The sequence below is a fragment of the Schistocerca nitens genome, chromosome 4, assembly GCF_023898315.1.
Source record: "Schistocerca nitens isolate TAMUIC-IGC-003100 chromosome 4, iqSchNite1.1, whole genome shotgun sequence".
In the NCBI taxonomy this organism is placed as follows: Eukaryota; Metazoa; Arthropoda; class Insecta; order Orthoptera; family Acrididae; genus Schistocerca; species Schistocerca nitens.
The window spans coordinates 968,295,949-968,316,977 of NC_064617.1; the positions used below are offsets into that span (position 1 = coordinate 968,295,949).

The following is a 21,029-nucleotide window of genomic DNA, read 5'->3' on the forward strand; positions in this document are numbered from 1 at the left end:
GCAAAAAAGCTTGTTGGGGCTCTTTCACCAGCTCCTTTAACAGTTTTACTCCCTCTTCCGTCGTTTGGGGTGGCCTGCGCCAGCTGTCGGGCATTAAGGCCCACTCCTCGGTACCTGGCCTGACCTCAGGTAATGAGGTCCTCGTTGATCCTGTGGCTGTCTCCAACGCCTTCGGCCGGTTTTTCGCGGAGGTTTCAAGCTCCGCCCATTACCACCCTGCCTTCCTTCCCAGGAAAGAGGCAGAAGAGGCTCGGCGACCTTCCTTCCACTCGCTGAATCTGGAAACTTATAATGCCCCCTTTACTATGCGGGAACTCGAACGTGCGCTTGCACTGTCCCGGTCCTCTGCTCCTGGGCCAGATGCCATTCACGTTCAGATGCTGGCACACCTTTCTCCGGCGGGCAAAAGCTTCCTTCTTCGTTCCTACAATCGCGTCTGGACCGAAGGTCAGGTCCCCATGCGTTGGCGTGACGCCGTCGTTGTTCCTATACCCAAACCCGGGAAGGATAGACACCTTCTTTCTAGTTACCGCCCCATTTCTCTTACAAGCTGTGTCTGTAAGGTGATGGAGCGCATGGTTCATGCTCGGTTAGTTTGGATTCTTGAATCTCGACGGCTACTTACCAATGTCCAATGCGGCTTTCGTCGCCGCCGCTACGCTGTTGACCACCTTGTGACCTTGTCGACATTCATCATGAACAACTTTTTGCGAAGGCGCCAAACGGTAGCCGTGTTCTTCGATTTGGAGAAGGCTTAATATACCTGTTGGCGAGGAGGTATCCTCCGCACTATGCACAGGTGGGGCCTCCGCGGTCGCCTGCCCCTTTTTATTGATTCCTTTTTAACGGATCGAAAGTTTAGGGTACGTGTGGGTTCCGTATTGTCCGACGTCTTCCTCCAGGAGAACGGAGTGCCTCAGAGCTCCGTCTTGAGCGTCGCCCTTTTTGCCATCGCGATCAATCCAATTATGGATTGCATTCCACCTAATGTCTCAGGCTCTCTCTTTGTCGATGACTTCGCGATCTACTGCAGTGCCCAGGGAACATGCCTCCTGGAGCGCTGCCTTCAGCGTTGTCTAGACAGCCTATACTCATGGAGTGTGGCAAATGGCTTCCGGTTCTCTGAAGAGAAGACGGTTTGTATCAACTTTTGGCGATATAAAGCGTTCCTTGCGGCATCCTTACATCTCGGTCCCGTTGTTCTCCCATTCGTGGAAACAACTAAGTTTCTAGGGCTCATGTTGGACAGGAAACTGTGTTGGTCTCCGCATGTCTCTTATTTGGCGGCCCGTTGTACACGTTCCCTTAATGTCCTCAGAGTTCTTAGTGGTTCATCTTGGGGCGCGGATCGCACTGTCCTGCTTCGCTTGTATCGGTCCATAGTCCGATCGAAGCTGGATTATGGGAGCTTCGTCTACTCGGCCATCCCTCTTACGCCGTCTCAACTCCATCCACCATCGGGGGTTACGTCTTGCGACTGGAGCCTTCTACACTAGTCCTGTCGAGAGTCTTTATGCTGAAGCTGCCGAATTACCATTGACCTACCGGCGCGACGTACTGCTGTGTCGGTATGCCTGCCGGCTGTTGTCTATGCCCGACCACCTCTCTTACCAGTCCTTCTTCGCCGATTCTCTCGACCGTCAGTACGGGTTGTATGTGTCTGCCCTGCTGCCCCCCGGAGTCCGCTTCCGTCGCCTGCTTCGACAATTGGATTTTGCCCTCCCTACCACCTTCAGAGAGGGTGAGAGCCCGACACCACCTTGGCTCCAGGCTCCGGTTCATATTTATCTCGACCTCAGCTCACTCCCAAAGGAGGGTACTCCAGCTGCAGTGTATTGCTCACGGTTTGTCGAACTTCGTGCTCGACTTGCCGGTCACACCTTTATTTACACCGATGGCTCCAAAACTTTCGATGGTGTTGGCTGTGCCTTTGTCGTTGGGGCCGCCACCTTTAAATACCGGCTCCTCGACCAATGTTCCAGCTTTACGGCCGAGCTTTTTGCTCTCCATCAGGCCGTTCAGTATGCCCGCCGCCACCGCCATTCATCGTATGTACTCTGCTCTGACTCAGTGCTCTTCAGAGCCTTGGAGCTCCCTATCCGGTCCATCCCTTGATTCAACGGATACAGCAGTCCCTCCATTCTTTCGCTGATAATGGTTCTCCTGTCAGCTTTCTGTGGGTTCCCAGACATGTAGGAGTGCCTGGGAATGAGGCTGCGGATGCTGGGCCAGCCTCCCATTGTGTCCCGTCATCTGATGTTCGTGGGGATGTTTGTAAGAGGCTTGTGTCGTTGTGGTGGGATGCTTGGTCATCCCTCCAAGGAAACAAGCTCCGGGCAGTAAAACCGCTCCCAACTGCTTGGACAACCTCCTCCCGACCATCTCGGCGAGAGGAGGTCTTTCTGACCAGGTTGCGGATTGGGCATTGCCGGTTTAGCCACCGCTACCTGCTCTCCGGTGACCCAGCCCCGCAGTGCCCTTGTGGTCAGGCATTAACAGTGCGCCATGTTTTATTGTCGTGTCCCCGCTTTAGTCAATCTCGTGTTGTCCTGTCCCTGCCATCTACTTTACCGGATATTTTAGCTGATGACGCTCGAGCAGCTGCTCGTGTTCTGCGTTTTATAACTTTGACTGGCTTGTCCAAAGACATCTAACCTTTTTACTTATTTTATCTACATCTTTGTCAGGTCTTTCTGGTGTCCCCCCCTCCCCTTGAGTTTTACTAGATTCCATGTGCTCTAACAACAGTGACTGGGCGCTAATGACCTCAGTAGTTGAGCGCCCTTAAACCCCACCAAAAAAAAAAAAAAAAACTTGCTACGGCGGCGTAAGTTCACACTACCTGCAACTTTCCCGGTGGGTTCAAATGGCTCTGAGCACTATGGGACTCAACTGCTGAGGTCATTAGTCCCCTAGAACTTAGAACTAGTTAAACCTAACTAACCTAAGGACATCACACACATCCATGTCCGAGGCAGGATTCGAACCTGCGACCGTAGCGGTCTCGCGGTTCCAGACTGCAGCGCCAGAGCCGCGCAGCCACTTCGGCAGGCTTTCCCGGTGGGTGTGAACCCTTCGCCACCTTGGCTTCGTGAAGCGGCCCATGTTAACCTTGGCCTTCAGTCGCTTCCTAAGGACACTACTCCAGCCTCGGTTTATCACCTCCAGTTTCACGACATTCTCATGAAACTTCGCGACAGTGCCTTTGTATAGACTGATGGCACTCGGACTGACTGTGGGATCGGATGTGCCTACGTCATTGGCACCCATGTCTTTCAGTATCGGCTTCCGGCACACTCCTCAGTATTTACAGCCGAGCTCTTCACCTTGTATCAGGTCACGGAGTACGTCCGGCGACACAGCCTTTTCAATTTTGTCCTCTGCTCGGACTCACTCAGTGTCCTCTAAAGTCTATGTGCGCTGTACACTCCTTATCCCTTACTGCAGCGAGTCCAGGAAAACTGTGACTTGCTCACTCTTCGTGGAGCCAGTGTCATGTTTCTGTGGGTCCCTGGTCATGTCGGTCTGCCAGGAAACGAGGCTGCTGACGCAGCTGCCAAGGCTGCAGTCCTCGTCTCTCAGCCCGCGAGTACCTATATTCCCTCCGATGTGATCTCTGCGTTGCCGTCTGTTAGGAGGTGGTGTCCTTTTGGCATCATCAATGGGCCTCCCTTCAGGGGAATAAGCTTAGGCTTATTAAGCCTCTCCTAGGGCCTTGGACGACCTCCTCGCTGCCCTCCCGCCGGGGGGAGGTCATTTTAACTCGGCTGAGTACTGGGCACTGCCTTTTTAGCCATCCTCATTTGCTACCGCACCACTTTGTACGCATTGCGCCCAAATTTTAACTGTCCGCCACTTCCTACTGGAATGCCCTTTTTTACACTTTACGTTGCAGCTTGGGTTTGCTGTCTGGTTTATGAGCCGTTTTAGCGAATGACGCGCGGGCTGCCGACCGCGTTTTACTTTTTACCCGCCGAAGCCGTATGGCGAAGGCCATTTTATTTTTAGTTTTGGACCTCCATTTCGACATGGTGTTTTTGTAGCCCTTTTCCCATGTGCCTGTTTTTAGCTGTCTCCTCCACTGGGACTGAAGTATAGTCCTTTAACTCCTCTCTCTGTTCGTGTTCTATAGTTTTGACTTAGGCGCGTATGACCCCAGCTGTTTTTTGCGCACTAAAGCAAAACACACACACACACACACACACACACACAAGCGCGCGCGCATACTCTTCATTTTGTTGTTTTGAAATACGAAATATTTTTCGAGATTTAATCTGCCAGACAACTTAAATATCTTTAGTCAACTGATTCGATTATGCACACATTTTATTGTTGGGTAATGCAATGCTTTTTCAGGGACTATTATAGTAAATCCTTTTTGTACATGAGTGACTGCAGGGGCATCATGAGTGAATATAACAAATGATAAAACTAAATTCAAGTCCTTAGTCTTTTGAAAAATTTATTTTGAAACAGATTCCGCTTTTGTTGCGTCATTTGCAGCAAAATGACCAGTGCTTGATGCGCGACATTGAAGTTTTGCATCGATCCCTCGAATAAATGTTGGTAGCTATGATGTATCGGAGAGATTGGTGAGGTCATACGAAGAAAATTTGAAGGCATGCAACGTAAAGAATATTCTTTGTAAACTTTTGTCATCAGTCATGATTTCTGTCCAGTACAACTTAATACGTCTTGGCAGTTGAATTCCATTGGGGGCTTTTTCTCTCTCTTTTGAGGACATAGTATGTTTGCAATATCCTGTAAACAGCCTTTAATTAATTCTTCGCCAGATGCTTCGTGATATCTCTCTCTCTCTCTCTCTCTCTCTCTCTCTCTCTCTCTCTCTCTCCCCCCCCCCCCCCCCTTACTCTCACCAGAGATTTGTTCTGGGTATACACGTTCTGTTTTAACTTTGGACTTCTTAAAAAAAATCTATAGAAATTTATAAATTTTTGTGTGTATGCCCTTGAGTGTGGTCTCTGTTTTATTCGTGCTATGTAAGAACGTAACCATCTTTCCGTACGGTATCATTGTTATCGTAGTCCGGTACTATACGAATTCGCCTGACCTCCGCTTCAAAACGAAACTCCTACTTCTCCAGTATTGCGGCTTACTCAGCATTTGGCCATTGTGAAACATGCTTGAAATAACTCTTATAGTAAACAAGCAAAGAGATGTTCGTTCTACATGCGATCGCTTTGTTGTAATTATGTTTGGAATATAAAATTAACACACAATTGATTGCCAGAACCCGTCATTCGCAGAATTTTTATACCAGTTACAATTACCTGAAAACTATACGCGGTTTTGGAAAACCTACCTCAGACTGTTTGAGTTATTGCCGTCATATTTTCCACGAATCGTACAAAAAAAGACTACTCTTGTGTATTAAAATGTACCTTATTACAATAAATATTACGAGAAGTTCCGTGGAATCTTAAGTAGATGGACTCGGAGCCTAAAGGTAAAACTCGGTGATTGTAAATAGTCACTGAACTTTCCTGATATGTGTTTTCGGTCTAACGAACAGCTCAACGGTGCCTTGTTCGATGGGAGCTAACAGACGGCGGCCGATGTCCTCGTTCGAGGTACCGTTACTGTGTAGGCTGTAACTTGCGCCAGGTCCCCACGCACTCCTTCCGGCGGAAGCACCAGAGACCGTGCTGTGTTCCCAGCCCCTGTAGTCGGACACACACGCTACAGAGGGTAAACTACTGGCTGCGGCGGTCGCTTTGTTGACAAGCGCCGGGGTTGCGTGCCCAGAGCCTATCTCGCTCGTTGGCGTTACGTAATGTCAGCTCTGAAATGGCTCTAACACCCATTATTGACTGACGGCTTCCGAGATAAGTCAGTGTGGCTTTTACGGAAGAACTTCGTCACGCACTTGAGGCGGGGGACTTTTTCCCTCTTAACGGTGAGTTGAGGTTGGTGCATGAAAACAAGACAAAAGTGTGGAAACTTAGCCACCCACAGTCGCTATAGGAAAAGAAGTCTAAATTACATGTTGTGATCTCGCTCCTCGCTAAACCTAGATTAAAGTCGAATACCTTATTTTTGACTGAAATACTCTTTCGAATACTGAAGGTGACAGGGGTAAAATACAGGGAGCGAAAGGCTATTTACAATTTGTATAGAAACCAAATGGCAGTTATAGGAGTCGAGGGACATGAAACGGAAGCAGTGCTTGGGAAGGGAGTGAGACAGGGTTGTAGCCTCTCCCCGATGTTATTCAATCTGTGTATTGAGCAAGCAGTAAAGGAAACAAAAGGAAAATTTGGAGTAGGTATTAAAATCCATGGAGAAGAAGCTTTCGAAATGTGGTGCTACAGAAGAATGCTGGAGATTAGATGCGTAGATCACATAACTAATGAGGAGGTATTGAATAGAATTGGAGAGAACAGAAATTTGTGGCACAACTTGACTAGAAGAAGGGACCGGTTGGTAGGACATGTTCTGAGGCATCAAGGGATCACCAGTTTAGTATTGGAGGGCAGCGTGGAGGGTAAAAATCGTAGAGGGAGAGCAAGAGATGAATACACTAAACAAATTAAGAAGGATGTAGGCTGCAGTAGGTACTGGGAGATGAAGAAGCTTGCACAGGATAGAGTAGCATGGAGAGCTGCATCAAACCAGTCTCAGGACTGAAAACGACAACAACCACCTTATTTTTGTCCGTAAGATTATGTGTACTACGCAGGTATAATTCAACCTTTTTTTTTTTCATTTTGGCGTTATACGATTGCAACACGATCATCTGACGATGCCAGACGCAAGAGTTTCAACTTGATACCTTATTTGCTGCCCTCATGTCAGGTGTCTGTGGATGCCACTATTTAGTGTGTTTTGGCAGCAGCGTCGCTGATGATGGTGTTGAAAGGGATTTGTATGACACGATAATTTAAAACTACTAGCAACAGTTAACATACGATTTCGGAGGCTTTCTCGTCGCGATTCGTTGATGGTATGTTTTAGATATTGTAACAAATTTGTTGATCCCGCTTAGCACGTATTATTTCGAAGTCTTCTGTAGGCGCTCTGAGCGGCGATGTTATCCATTCCTGTTACCCAGAAACTTACCATCTCTTTAGAAGGCTAGTGACATTGTCTTCGGTAGATACCACTCCAGCATTTACTGAGAATTTTTTTTTTCATCATAATCGATGTTTTTGGAAAGCCTGCATTCATGGCTTAAACAATGGAAAAACTCCATCAGTTACTTTTTCTTTCTTTTTTATGCTTAGCACAACCCGTCTCGAAGATTTCTCATTTTCAAATGCATGTTTTGCATAAATGTTTTTGTGATGATTGCATGTGTGATTTTCTGCTTCCCTTGCACTGTAGTTGGCTTTTTGAGGTTACACTGCTGTCGGAAAATCGGACAAATGAATCTTCAAATGCTTTTTATGCTAATGCTAGAAATTGAATTTTTGTTTGTCTGCTTACAAGTATTGTGCGTTCTCCATTACGAAGAATATCACACACACGCAGATCTTCACCTACTCTCTTTATATTTGGAATAAAAAACATGGTACCAGATGTTACGATAGCATGGTTTCACAAACAGTATGTATACAGACAGAGGTGTTACACTTTCTGAGATTACATTATTTACATAAAGTAGTCAGCTATAAACTTCCAGAATGAATTTTTCAGTCTGAAGCGGAATGTGCGCTGATATGAAACTACATGGCAGATTAAAACTGTGCGCTAGACCGAGACTCGAACTCGCGCACTTTCCCGCGAAAGGCGAAGGTCCCTAGTTCAAGTCTCGTCTGGCACACAGTTTTGATCAGCCAGGAAGTTTCATTATAAAATTTGTTTTACCATGATAGCTATTGCATTATCGATTATGTTTCTATTTAGTTGTAAATGTTGAGTAAAGTCTATGTGGTAATGTACATATTTACGGAAACTATTACAGTTATCATATGCAGGAGAACCATTTGGAAAAAAATTAACTTATACGGTGTCAGATTTGTCATCGGGAATTTTTTCTCGTTGTTTGTGGTGTACAAACATTTCCAGCTCCTCTGTTAAATCCATTGTACGTGATTTTTGGAAGTGGCGGAGTAAAGATATTTTTTGAATGAATATCGTCTGTGTGTCTGCGTCTCTCTCTCTCTCTCTCTCTCTCTCTCTCTCTCTCTCTCTCTCTCTGTGTGTGTGTGTGTGTGTGTGTGTGTGTGTGTGTGTGTGTGTGTGTGTGTGTGTGTGTGTGTGTTGCTGATTTTGGAAATTGGTTATCAGTGCAACAGTTGATGTGTTCAGTGTTCAAGCTTGTACATAATAGGCAAACAGGCAGGAACTTTCAAATAAGATAGACTGAAGCGAATCAGTTAAACTCCTGCATATAGCTGTACTGGTTTCCATTAATAAGTACATTACACCGTAGACTTTAATCAACATTTGCAACAAAATAGAAACGTAATCGATAATTCAGTGGCAATAATGGTAAATTTTGTAAAAATAAGACATTCAAACGTCACAGATACATATGTAAACAAAAGCGTGCTCGCGTAAGCTGGCGCCAGCACACCATGCGGCAAAGAGGTTGCGAGGCCATCTACAGACTCGCAGAAAGCGCAGCCAACGCCCTCTCGGCCGCCGCAGAGCAGGGGGGCGAGACAAGAGTTTGTCGCACCGAGTAAGTTCCAGTGTCTTCAGTCGCAGCCCAGCGGGAATCCCAGCAGCAGTAGCTAGCTTCGCTGCTAACTCAGAGAGAGGTGGCACGTAACATCCCTAATAGTGTACATAGAGGACTTCGTACTTCACCAGCAGTGATGCTAATGTGGACTATACAGAAGAGCTTGTACCACAACGAATATCCCGAATTAAGTAAACTTTCCATTTTTATGAATAGCCGGCCGGGATGGCCGAGCGGTTCTAGGCGCTAGTCTGGGACCGCGCGACCGCTACGGTCGCAGGTTCGAATCCTGCTTCGAGCATGGGTGTGTGTGCTATCCTTAGGTTAGTTAGGTTTAAGTAGTTCTAACTTCTAGGGGCTGATGACCTCAGCAGTTAAGTCCGATAGTGCTCAAAGCCATTTGAACCATTTTTTATGAATAAAGAACCCAGTTAAACTATTCGTGCAGTTTTTTTTTTTTTTTTTTTTTTTTTTTTTTTTTTTTTTTTTTTTTTTTTGAAAGAGGATACCGGCCATCAGACAACATCGTCTTCTTGCTTCCCATTCTGAAGATCTACAGAGACAATGAGACGACATAAAAAATGCATTTGAAAATGAGAGTAAGTTCTCGAAACGCGTTGTGCAGAGCATGAAAAATTAAGTAACTGGTGCAGTTGTTCATTATTTAAATCTTGAGAATACTTTTCCGAGATTCAAATTCGGTATGATAGTTTCTACTTCTGTATACTTTTTCCCTGTATTATTCTCTCAAGTTCTCCACCAAGTTTTGTCCTGCTCTCCGCCCACCCTCGAGCAGTCAAAATGAATTCTCGCTAAGAACTGTCCACAAGCTGTGAATCCTTTCCCTAATACTAGTAAACAACCATTTTTTTATAATTTTATAAGTTGAATGAAGAATTTTGTTTTGAAAAGAAGTTACTTGCTGACCGACATATATACCTACGGGGTGATTCAAAGATTGCGCAAAAATTGGAGGAGCTGATAAGATGCCTCGGGAGACAACTTTGAAGGACGAACTTTTGGGTCTTGGAAGTAATCATGAGCCAATGAAAGGGTTGGAATAAATGGTTCAAATGGCTCTGAGCACTATGGGACTTAACTTCTGAGGTCATCAGTCCCCTAGAACTTAGAACTACTTAAACCTAAGTAACCTAAGGACGTCACAAACATCCATGCCCGAGGCAGGATTCGAACCTGCGACATTAGTGGTCGTGTGGTTCCAGACTAGCGCCTAGAACCGCTCGGCCACTCCGGCCGGCAAAGCGTTGGAATAAAGCGTGCGCAGCCTTTTGAATTATCCTGTATATGCATGCGTGTGCGATTAGAAAGAGCGCAATTTGCATATGTTTTACGTAAATAATCTGGTTAACATAACGACACTTGTACAGAGTTCCAGACATACAGAAAAGAACTGCCTATGTCGTCAAAGACTCCCAATCAACAGTAAGTTTTATTGACACTCTCGCCCGGATAGCCGAGAGCGTTAAAGCGCCCCTGCCGGGCGCGGGCGCGGAGGGCCACCGGCTGCTGGTCGAAGTCTCCTGGCGGGTTAACAACCGTCGTTTGGATTTGATTTCTGGCAGCTTCTCTCATCCAACTAGGTGAATGCTGCATCAGACGTCCGCAGACATTTGGAAAACGTTCTCACATTGAAACACGAGATTTACTCTGGATACAGAGAGATGTGTTACGCGAATTCTGACCTTGGGGAATGATGTCAGGAAGAGCATCCGGTCATCAACTACCACTAACCCTGGCAAAACCAATAAAACCTAGAAGTGGTAAAAATAGATTGTTGGCAAGTACGATCTAGTACATCACTGGAGTTGTAAAAGATGTTTTTAGAAAGAAACACCTGGAAGCTTCAGGACAGTGTGGACGGACCGAATTTATTCATAGCATCATCAATAAATTACTGCATAATGTCTGTAACTCTGAAAGACTATTCGCAAACGTAAACTACATACGTTTAGTATCCCCAGAGATCCTTTACGAAATGAGAAAATATTTGGGTGACGCCTTGTTTTGTGCGGGGTCTAGTTGCTCATACTTAACCTTCAGCAAAAAGTGAACAGTAAATGAGTCCAGTGCTTAATGAAATTGAAACGTGCGCTAGTTGTAGGCTATAATGTGCCCACAAATAAAAAGGAATCTAGGGTATTCATGTGCTCAAGAGGACGGCAACCAAGATGGCTAAATGTTAAGCTTGGATGAGAGTTTGTGTGGCTGTCGTCTGCAGCAAGCACAGAAATATTCGTTTTGTAAATAAGAACTGCCTTGGCTCGAGAATATTGGAAGCGAGTCTGTAGGGGAGATGAGTGAATTTACCCGTCACGAAGTACAGAAGGTATAGCAGGGAGGTGGAATAAGGTCATTGTGGCAAGGAGGCAAATGGACTTTTGCGAGGCAAATGGACTTTCTGTAGAAAGATACAGCTTCTAATAAACCTTGAGACCAGCAAAAGATTGACGAAAAGATATATTTCAGCTCTGTATGGGTGTGAAGACAAATGAAACTATTAGGGCCGATATTATAAAGCTTTGACGTTAGATTAACACAGAAAACGACCTCAGATCACATTATCTCGGAAATTTGTGATGTATAAACGTTAACTCCAGATTACATCGCCGTGAAGTAGGATCAATTTTGACTGGCTAAAATTCGCTGGTCAGTCAGGTTCAAATGTAATCGCGGAGTTTGTAATGCAGTGACGTTACAAAATAACGCTTTAGTTTTGTGCAAGTACAAATTGAAATAAAGTTGTTATTAACACGGAAGTATGTGACTACGCCACTCCCACACAGCTAAATCTCGAAATATTTTTGTCTATCTGTAAGGTTAGGTTAAGGAAGTTACCAGCTATTTCGTAATGAGTATAGATAATAACTAACCACATCACAAATCTTGGATAGTCTCGCAGTTTATTAGATTATTTTAAAGGCATTTTATAGACATCATGCTGCAGAGCAAGAAAAAAATCGAAATATTTGCCGTGAGCAGTTGGAACATCTTTTATTCTCTCGGCATGAGTAGCAGTAACTATGTGACACGTATTAATTTTTTTGATGTCTAAAACATAAACAAGTATATCTAAGTCAATTTGCAAGTTGTTATTTATCAGGGATTGTTTACGCCGGGAGAGCGGTGTGCTGACCACATGGCTCTCCATAGCTTTATATACCCTGTTCGAATGGGGTTATATCCCGTGGGAAAACCTCTGGTTGTGGTATTAGGATATCATAGATAAAAGATAAATAACAGTCAAAGTCTTTGAGTCAGGTCTGGAGGCGTGCTCAGGTAGTCTTAACTGTTAAGGCACCTGCTCGCTACAAGAAAAAAGTCCGGTTTCGAGTTCCGGTCTGACAGAATTTTCAACTGCCAGTATACGAGTACATTCGTCACTCGCGGATTCTGCATATCTGACCGATTTTCCTGGGTATCATTTCATGCCACTGTATTTACGACCAAATAAAGATGTTTTATAAAATATGATTTTTATCTCGCCTCATTATTACGACTACGAACTAGCGTACTGTCGTGCAGATTGTCAGAAAGCCCTTGGTACTGACTGAAAGGAAAGCGACAGGATCGGTACCTTCACTTTTAAACGGAAATTGTTTTCAGTTTATATTGAGAAAACTGCTGTCGTACTTAGACACCTCGAGTTAGTGGAGAGACGGTTAGAAAATTCTCTTCAGAGATGCTGTTTACATCGACAATTTTTAGGTTTCCTGCAAAAAAGCAATAATTACTGGGCAAAATATCGACGGTTCTCAAAAGTGGCTCACGGGTATAGTACGGAAGTAATTGCTTGCACGGATGTTCTGCTTTCGTAACACCGTTGATCGCTGTCGAGCATTCAGGCCGAAGAAGTGTAACGTCACACTGTTATGACTGTCTACTAGATTTGTCGTTACCGTTCGTAGATCATATCGATTTGTAATGTGACGAGCTCTGGCGAAGCACCTGTAAACTGATGACCCATAACATTATGACCACCTGCTTATTGCCGTGTTGGTCCGCCTTAGAAACGCAATACAGCGCGATTCTCCTTAACTTGGATTTCCGGAGGTATGTGGCACTAGATATGCAAGTCCAAATTGCAGCGAACGCTATTGATATATGAAGCTGTCATTACTCCGTAAGTTCAGTACTTGGTCACTCTTACCACAAAACCAGGTTAACGAAGGCCGACAATCTTAACGTCCAATCCTAACCACGGTTCAACTTGCCATTTCCACCTTAGCAAAATATTAACTTCTGCCCGAAATAATAAATTCATCACAATCAGTAAACTTTCACTGTGTAGTTAAATTGCACTAGAAATATTCTGCCAAACAGTGCTATTTCCCAATCCCAGATACAAGGAAATATTTACAATTGAAAATATATGTTTTTAACGGAAGGTGGTGTTTTCGTGGCTCACCAGCAACAATAATTTGCAATGTAATACCTACATAGCTCTGATCAGCGTCCAGGTCGTGTGCCACTATCTTTCACAGTGTCTCTGTCGTTCAAATGCATCTGAAGCTGTATATGTTCTTGTGCGAAATGTCTGAAAGACTAATCTTGCAAGGTCTCAGGTAGATAGCCAAAACGTATACTCATTGTAGCGAGAAATTTGACGTCTCATTTCCCATTCAGATTTGATGTAACGGTATCCCTTTCACTTTCTAACAGGCCTGTCGTATTTATCTCGGTAACTTACACACGTGAAGATAACGGATTTTTTACGTCTCGATCAACATCACGTCATATCAGTTGGAGTGGCGTCACTACAACGATACTTCCGCGATAAAATAAGCGTTAGCAGGGCAGAGCGGCTTGTTAAGATAATTTTGCACAAAATACCTCAAACGTACTGGCGAGAAATCAGTGGCTGAGGGAATTCAGTTACCAAGCTTGTAGATTGTGCGGTATATTGAGCCCTATTGTCATAACTTTGGAAATATCACACCGTAAACAAAACTTGTATTACGAATTTTCACTCTGCTGCAGTGGAGGAACTTCCTGTCATATTGAAACTCCCTACCGAACCGGGACTTGCCCAGGGACTATTACTTTCCGCAGGCAGGTGCTCTGCCAATTGAGCTGAGCTGTCCAAGCATGGCTCACGACCCGCGCTCACAGCACGTGCCTGCAAAAGACAGTGGTCCCAGGTTGAAGTCAACGTCCGGCACGAACTTTCAATCTACCAGGTTACACAGAACAAAAACCTTGCTAATTCGTAACTAATAATGGTAAAGTCGGCCAAAATTAGAATGTGAGCTATTCCTAGAATATGGGAGTCATGCTAGATGTGATTTGAAGTTGTTGACCAGGAAAAACGCAGGTTGGAATAATTTGCATTCCTTTGCTCATAGGTTTAGATACATGGCGACGAAAAGGTGTCATAAATTGGCCTGGGTTTTCTCAACCCTCGCATTCAGTTCACCTATTTTGTAGCACAGTGAAGATGTTTCGAGCCTAAAAGTTAACGTCGCTGACCACTAAAAACTGTCTAAAGCTAAAGAGAAACGTCTGTGAAATGGACGAATATGTTACCAGCGCACACTGAGGGATTCTGATGTATCCTCACCACTTCTCATTCCACACCTGTTGGGCAGTTAATGTGGTAACCTAGTTCACAAGGTACAGCTGCAACAGGCTACACAGCGCACTAAGAGCGATGCGGGGAGTTTGAATAACTTCTTTCTCGCGAAGAGGGAGGACTGCGAAATACCCTGTCCGTGCAACGGTGTACACTCTTACCGCTTGCTGCCTAGTATCAGATGCCAGCTCACGAATGAATGTTGCGAATGTTATGAGAAAGTATCCGATTCGACAGAAGCTTATAATTAGCAGAATGACCTGTTCAGGATTAATTTGGTCCCAATTCTGGATTTCTGGTGTTCTTTAGAAAGTTGGCTCAGCACTGCACAGTACGATGCGACTGCAGTGTTGTTCAGGAAACTTTTTTTTCTCCTGATCACAATTGTCTGAGAGACTGACGACCTTCATAAAAGCCAAGGACGGGTAACGCCGCATTACTTTCGCTTTTACTCAAATGACCACAGCAGAAGGCCATTCTCTGATCGTCTTTGATCATCCTCAGATAAAACCACTGGCCACAGACCATTTAAAGATTAAGACGTTTAGTAGATGGGATATGCACTTTAAGGTAGAGGATGAATTACGGACGGGAACTATGAAAGGACACTGCAGTAACTGAGCTAGTGAACATTTATGCAAAGTTGATACGAAAATTCCGTATTTGGCAGCAGTACTAGGCACGTACTTAGGTACATTGACTGGCGTTGTAAATTATACTACTTATACCTAAAGTTAGAATTTAAATAGTTTTACATTTGTACGTTTCTAATAATTGAGACTCCGAGGTGCATTTGCCTTGAAAAGCTGCAGAAACTGCTGTTCTTAATACGGCGCCTGCACGTAACAAACCTGTAAGGAAAATACGTTCATATTCGTTTCATAAATTGAAATGACTTTTTCTTCTTGCAGTCTATATTCATGTTTCAGGCGCGTTTCGTTCTCACACATTAAGGGACCTTCAGCGGATTTAATCTGGAATAATAAAGCATACGTTTTCATATGCGATGCTTGTACATTAGAAGGCAGTTCATGTCATGATTGTTACAGTAATGAATTCTTACTGCTATTTATTTTTCCTGGCGGAATCTACGTTTCGACTCACCTGATTGACGGTCACCCTGTCACTTCACGTATAATACATCGACTCAGTGTCACGTCAAGACCTTTTTGCTTTGCAGTTTTCATATACTTTGTAAGATAACTGCTGTGCAACACCTCACCTCGACGTGCCTGACCTCCTCCATCTTATTTGTCACTTTGGAGTGGGTGACCATATCATCATTTCTGTTACTGGATTTCGTGGCCCATTTTCCTTTTCTCAGCCCCCTCGCCTTCGTATCCCTGTTAATTTGCTTTAATCTTGCCCATGGCCTTCCTCGGCCCTTTCTTGTCTCCGCTGATCCGGAGAATGCTACATACGGTAGTCTTTCCTCTTGCATTCTGAGTGGGCGTTCTGCCAGCATCAATCTTCTTTTCTTCATCCTCCGGTTAATATAAGCTTGTGAGTATAGATCTAACAGCTCCTGATTTTTTTTTTTTTTTTTTTTTTTTTTAATATTCATTTCCCGTAACTGGAAGTCCCTCCTGGGACCAAATATTTTCCTTACTATCGCTCTCTTGGAGATTAGTAGTTTGTATTCGCCTGTTTTTCTTAACCCGTTAAATGCCAAATTATTTTTCTTCGACCAACATAGTTTTGGGTTACCTGGATGACATAGAGACTAGGAAAATGAATGTAAAATAAAAAAATGAAATAACCTTGAAGAAAACGCTATATTTTAGTAGTTTCCCAAGTGGGGATCACGGCAGCTAATGGGTTAATGTATAGATGTTTCAGCTGCGTATAGAGCTACCATGAGAATTACACTATGGTATAGCCAGATATTTAAACTTGTCGTAACTGCTCTACGGCACAGCATTTACCGTAAGCTATGACCTATTTGCCGCTGCGGTCCTTGCCCTAATTTCAATTTCTATTACCTTCTGTTCGCTACAAATGCTTCCCAGGTATTTAAATATGATCTTTTAAAAGTGAATTCTTCAACTGTCATTGGGGTACCATCGTAGGGTGCCTTGGTCACGACAACGTACTCAATTTTCTACTGTTTAATTTGTAACCATGCTTTCTTCGCCATATTTCTGTAACAAGTTCTCATGAGCTGCAAGTCCTTTTTGCTATCACGTATTGTAATAACATCGTCTGTATGTGTAAACCCATTTATTGTGTTACTACCCAGTCCTATTACAGCTGGGTTTAATTTCTTTGTGTTCTCTCTTTCCTAAAATTGGAGAAAATAAATCTCCTTGTGTAAGACCAGTTCTGATTTAAAATGCTCTGACATTCCTGCCCTGCTCTTTACTCTGCAATATGTTCCTTCTAAACACATCTCTTCTAGACGTATTAACTTTTGTAAAAACTAAAGCTCTTGAAAGACATGGTGATCGTGCATCTGTGAATGGTGTCATGAGCTGTTTTTGAGGTCAACGGAAACAAGCTACAGCAAATGATAATTGACAACTGTTTTCTCTCTCTCTCTCTCTCTCTCTCTCTCTCTCTCTCTCTCTCAGGTGTATGTGAAGTGCTATTAGGGAGTGGGTAAATAGCTCAAGGTATTTGAATGAATGGATGTTTGGATTACAAATTATGATTGCTCTTTTTTATCTATTAACATTAATAGCGAGTTGTTTGTCACGTACATTTCGTCGTCCAAAAGGATTTTCTTTTCAGCTTAAGTTTTTCGTTCGATAATTTTCTTGTAGGGTTAGAATATGCATTTTATTGATTATTCTGATTATTTTGGTATGTTCTTCACTGGATGTTTACTTGTGATAATGTTGTCTGATAATGAGGTGCTCTGCAAATGTGTAGGTTTTTGATAAGGCACAATAACGTATTTCACAAAATAATATTACAAATTAAATTCAGATTCAGCAAGCAAATTCCAAACAAAAGTTAAAAAACTCAGAAAAAATAAGCCAACGTACTGGATAACACGGAAAAAAAGAAAACTGATGCAGAATAATCGCACTCCACCCATTTTCGACGTCAGTTAAAAATCCGCAAGCCAAATGCCCAGTCAGTCCCATAGAATACAGTTAAAAGCTTTCAGGACATTGTTAAAAATTATCTGTAAATTCGAAAGTACAACAAGACACAGCCATTAAAAGCACTGTGCAGCTGATACTACCCAGAAAAGATACACAAATTCTAGACTTAGCAACACTTCTCCAATTCGACATACGCAGAAAACATGTATTCCAATATACTGCTAAAAAGAGACTATAGATGTTACGGAAAAAAAACTGAAAACATACATACAACTTCTTTGTGAACCGATTAATGAAACACGTTAGTGTCGCTTTTGACAGGAAAAAAACTATTTCGATTTCAACAAAGAATTTTGAATACAGAAGGAGATATTTCTAATGGATTCGCCAGTTTCGCGAACCTTAGCAAATATTTTTGTAAAGCGTGGTCAACCGGTCATTTTTACAAAAATGCAACATGCTGGATCAGATACATGGTGACATACTGTCCTTAATAGATGAACCACTAACAAAAACTGGCAAACTAAATACTGAAGTCAACAAGGTAATAAAAATATTAAATCCAGAATAGAAAAAGAACACAGTACTAAAATTGACTTTCTAGATGTAACAATCAAAAAACAAACAGCAAGCATAGATTTGAAAATTACCATAAACACACAAAAACGGACACAATTATGTACCAAACCTCGAACCACTCAAACTCACGTAACAAACAGCACTTTGATACACGCTCCATACACTTGACACAGTGCCACTCAATAAAGAAAACTACCATAAAGAACTAGACACCATAATGCAGATAGCCAAAAGCAGTAGACATAATAGTAAAATAGTCACAAAGCATAACAGCAAGATTAAAAGATAAACAATTACAAAATTAATGAGAGACAGTAAAAGTAAACAACAGCAGCAACAATAATAAATGACATAAGCGGGAACGTAATGACGTACAAACATAAACTCTCGCATAAAATCACAAACATTTCAAGACAAGGCATAAACATAGCAAATGCAACAGACATTTCTATTCAGAAATATATTGAAAACTGACAAGGACAATTTATACCAAAAAGCAATTACAATTTATCACATGTCACGCGATGTATGTGAAGAAAGCAAGTAGAATACTCGATATGAGATACACAGAACAAATAACCTGAAAGTATCGGACAAATCACTCCACATCTGCGGAGCATCTCACAGAACATAATCACTACCCAACTTCAAGGGAAGAAGGCACGAAAATAATTAGAATAAACAAGAAACGACGTCATATAACATTACTGGAAAATTATCGTTTACAAAAAGACCAAACTCTAAATAAAACCCCTTTGAGTGATAAAGTATTCATAACAAACAGCTCAATATTCACATTAAACAGATTAAATAATAGAGTAACACCCCAACAGACGACATTAGAACCTTTTTCGCCTCACTCTTCCATGATTAGTTCTAAACCAAATGTCCAATCGATGGCGCACCTAGAACCCTTTACCAACTCCCTGACAGCTGTTAAGATACAATATGAAAAATACAAAACGAAAATGTCTTGGCATGGTAATGTGTCGGTATCTAAGAGTTAAGCGACAACGCGACCAACAATCAGACGAAAAGAAACGTAAATTTCACCCTGAAACACGAATATCTGCAAGCAGTATTTAATTAATGTAACAGTTGTGACGTGAACTGTTCTGTAATTTGTAGTTGCAGGATACAAAAATATAACTGTATTATTGCAGATTACAGGCACAGAATATACCTGAATGTAAGAGGCGAAGCGCGTCTAAAACATAAATTCCGCCAAGAAAAAGACGTTTCAGTTAATGAAACGAATATTTATTTGCTTGGTACGGATAATGGCCACGCCAGCAAACCTGTAAATATGTTCGTTCGTGCAGCCATTTTCCTCTGTTTTAACGAAGTTGTAATAAAGGAAACAGCCTGGATGTGAAGAATAAAAGACTGTTCCACTCGCTCATCTTCGTCTGAGAACAGGCTAATCTTGGAAAACATTAATCATTATCTGCGGATTCCGAGAATGTTACAGATAACATCGCTATCTTATATTTCACAGTTGTGACGTTGCTCAGTGTCCATGTAAAGAATGCGTCGAATATAGGGAAGCTAATGATTACGTTTAAATATCTACGTGATTGAAAAATTCAGTGCAATGTAAAATTTAAGAACGCCATTTCGCGCATAGCTCGGTTAAGAATGTATTAGCAGAAGTCTTTTGTATTTTTTCTTGTCTACGGCCATTTTATTACATCATAGCTCGTTTTTCGTGTTTTCAAACTGTTGGTAATGTTAGAGTATTTACCAGTGTAGATATGTCTTAGACGGTCTTCAGTCTCCGGTGCTTCCGGGCAACATTATCAGTGAAAATCGAAACTAGAAGTCACAGGCGTCCTTCACTTTGACACGAAACGTACAGAATAAACATCGAAGTTGTAACGTGCGCGTTGGGGCACACAATACTCATTAAAGCCTGTACTATGGTGAGTGGGGTTCACCTTACGAGACAGGATTTTTGTATAGATATTGACCGCGTGTACCTGAATGGTGGCAAATCAGACTTACTCCGACTCTGTAATAACAATGATACGTCAAGTAAGTCCGAAATGCAACTACACGTCAGTATGTACCAAAAGCAACTACAAGTTGACGAATATTCATGCAAAACAACACGTAGTAACACTGCATAATATATTAAAATTTTAGAACCAGAAAATCTATTGAACTGATAGTTTCACGTTCTCTACTGATATGGAAAAACCATGAATACATAACACTACACTATAATGCATACTACAAAACTTCGTACTGTCTATTGATCTGATCAAAATCGGGCATAGGTTACCCTAGAAATAGTACTTTCGAGTCACACACAAAATGTCAATTTTAATAAAGATAAAACACTGATAAACTTTGACATATATATTGACTTTAACTTTTGCTGGTCAAACCAATGTGGAACACTTCAGAATTCAAATGAGTAAAGGGGGGGGGGGGGCTGAAACTGTTATGATTACTATATTTAAAAAATTGATTACTGCAATTATCATGCGTTCAAGATTTCCCGTATATGAGTTACTACTCTTTTTATCTTATTTACTGGTCATTTAAATACCTTTATATCTGTCTCGAAATAATTCAACTTCATTACTACACTCCTGGAAATGGAAATAAGAACACCGTGAATTCATTGTCCCAGGAAGGGGAAACTTTATTGACACATTCCTGGGGTCAGATACATCACATGATCACACTGACAGAACCACAGGCACATAGACACAGGCAACAGAGCATGCACAATGTCAGCACTAGTACAGTGTATATCCACCTTTCGCAGCAATGCAGGCTGCTATTCTCCCATCGAGACGATCGTAGAGATGCTGGATGTAGTCCTGTGGAACGGCTTGCCATGCCATTTCCACCTGGCGCCTCAGTTGGACCAGCGTTCGTGCTGGACGTGCAGACCGCGTGAGACGACGCTTCATCCAGTCCCAAACGTGCTCAATGGGGGACAGATCCGGAGATCTTGCTGGCCAGGGTAGTTGACTTACACCTTCTAGAGCACGTTGGGTGGCACGGGATACATGCGGACGTGCATTGTCCTGTTGGAACAGCAAGTTCCCTTGCCGGTCTAGGAATGGTAGAACGATGGGTTCGATGACGGTTTGGATGTACCGTGCACTATTCAGTGTCCCCTCGACGATCACCAGTGGTGTACGGCCAG

The 21,029-nt window shown here is 42.8% G+C and overlaps 2 protein-coding genes and 1 non-coding gene across 6 annotated transcripts in view; 1 reads left to right on the forward strand and 2 right to left on the reverse strand.

The window, feature by feature from the left end:
- The window catches only part of LOC126253648 (T-cell immunomodulatory protein), a 443,932-nt gene that overhangs the window by 295,615 nt on the left and 127,288 nt on the right, over positions 1-21,029 (reverse strand). The window lies entirely within an intron of this gene.
- The window catches only part of LOC126253651 (transmembrane protein 47), a 387,066-nt gene that overhangs the window by 63,287 nt on the left and 302,750 nt on the right, over positions 1-21,029 (forward strand). The gene's annotated exons all lie outside the window — the stretch shown is intronic.
- Positions 9,821-9,902, reverse strand: Trnas-gga (transfer RNA serine (anticodon GGA)). Its single transcript is given in 2 exon segments — positions 9,821-9,855; positions 9,865-9,902. It is a non-coding gene; the product is annotated as a tRNA-Ser (tRNA).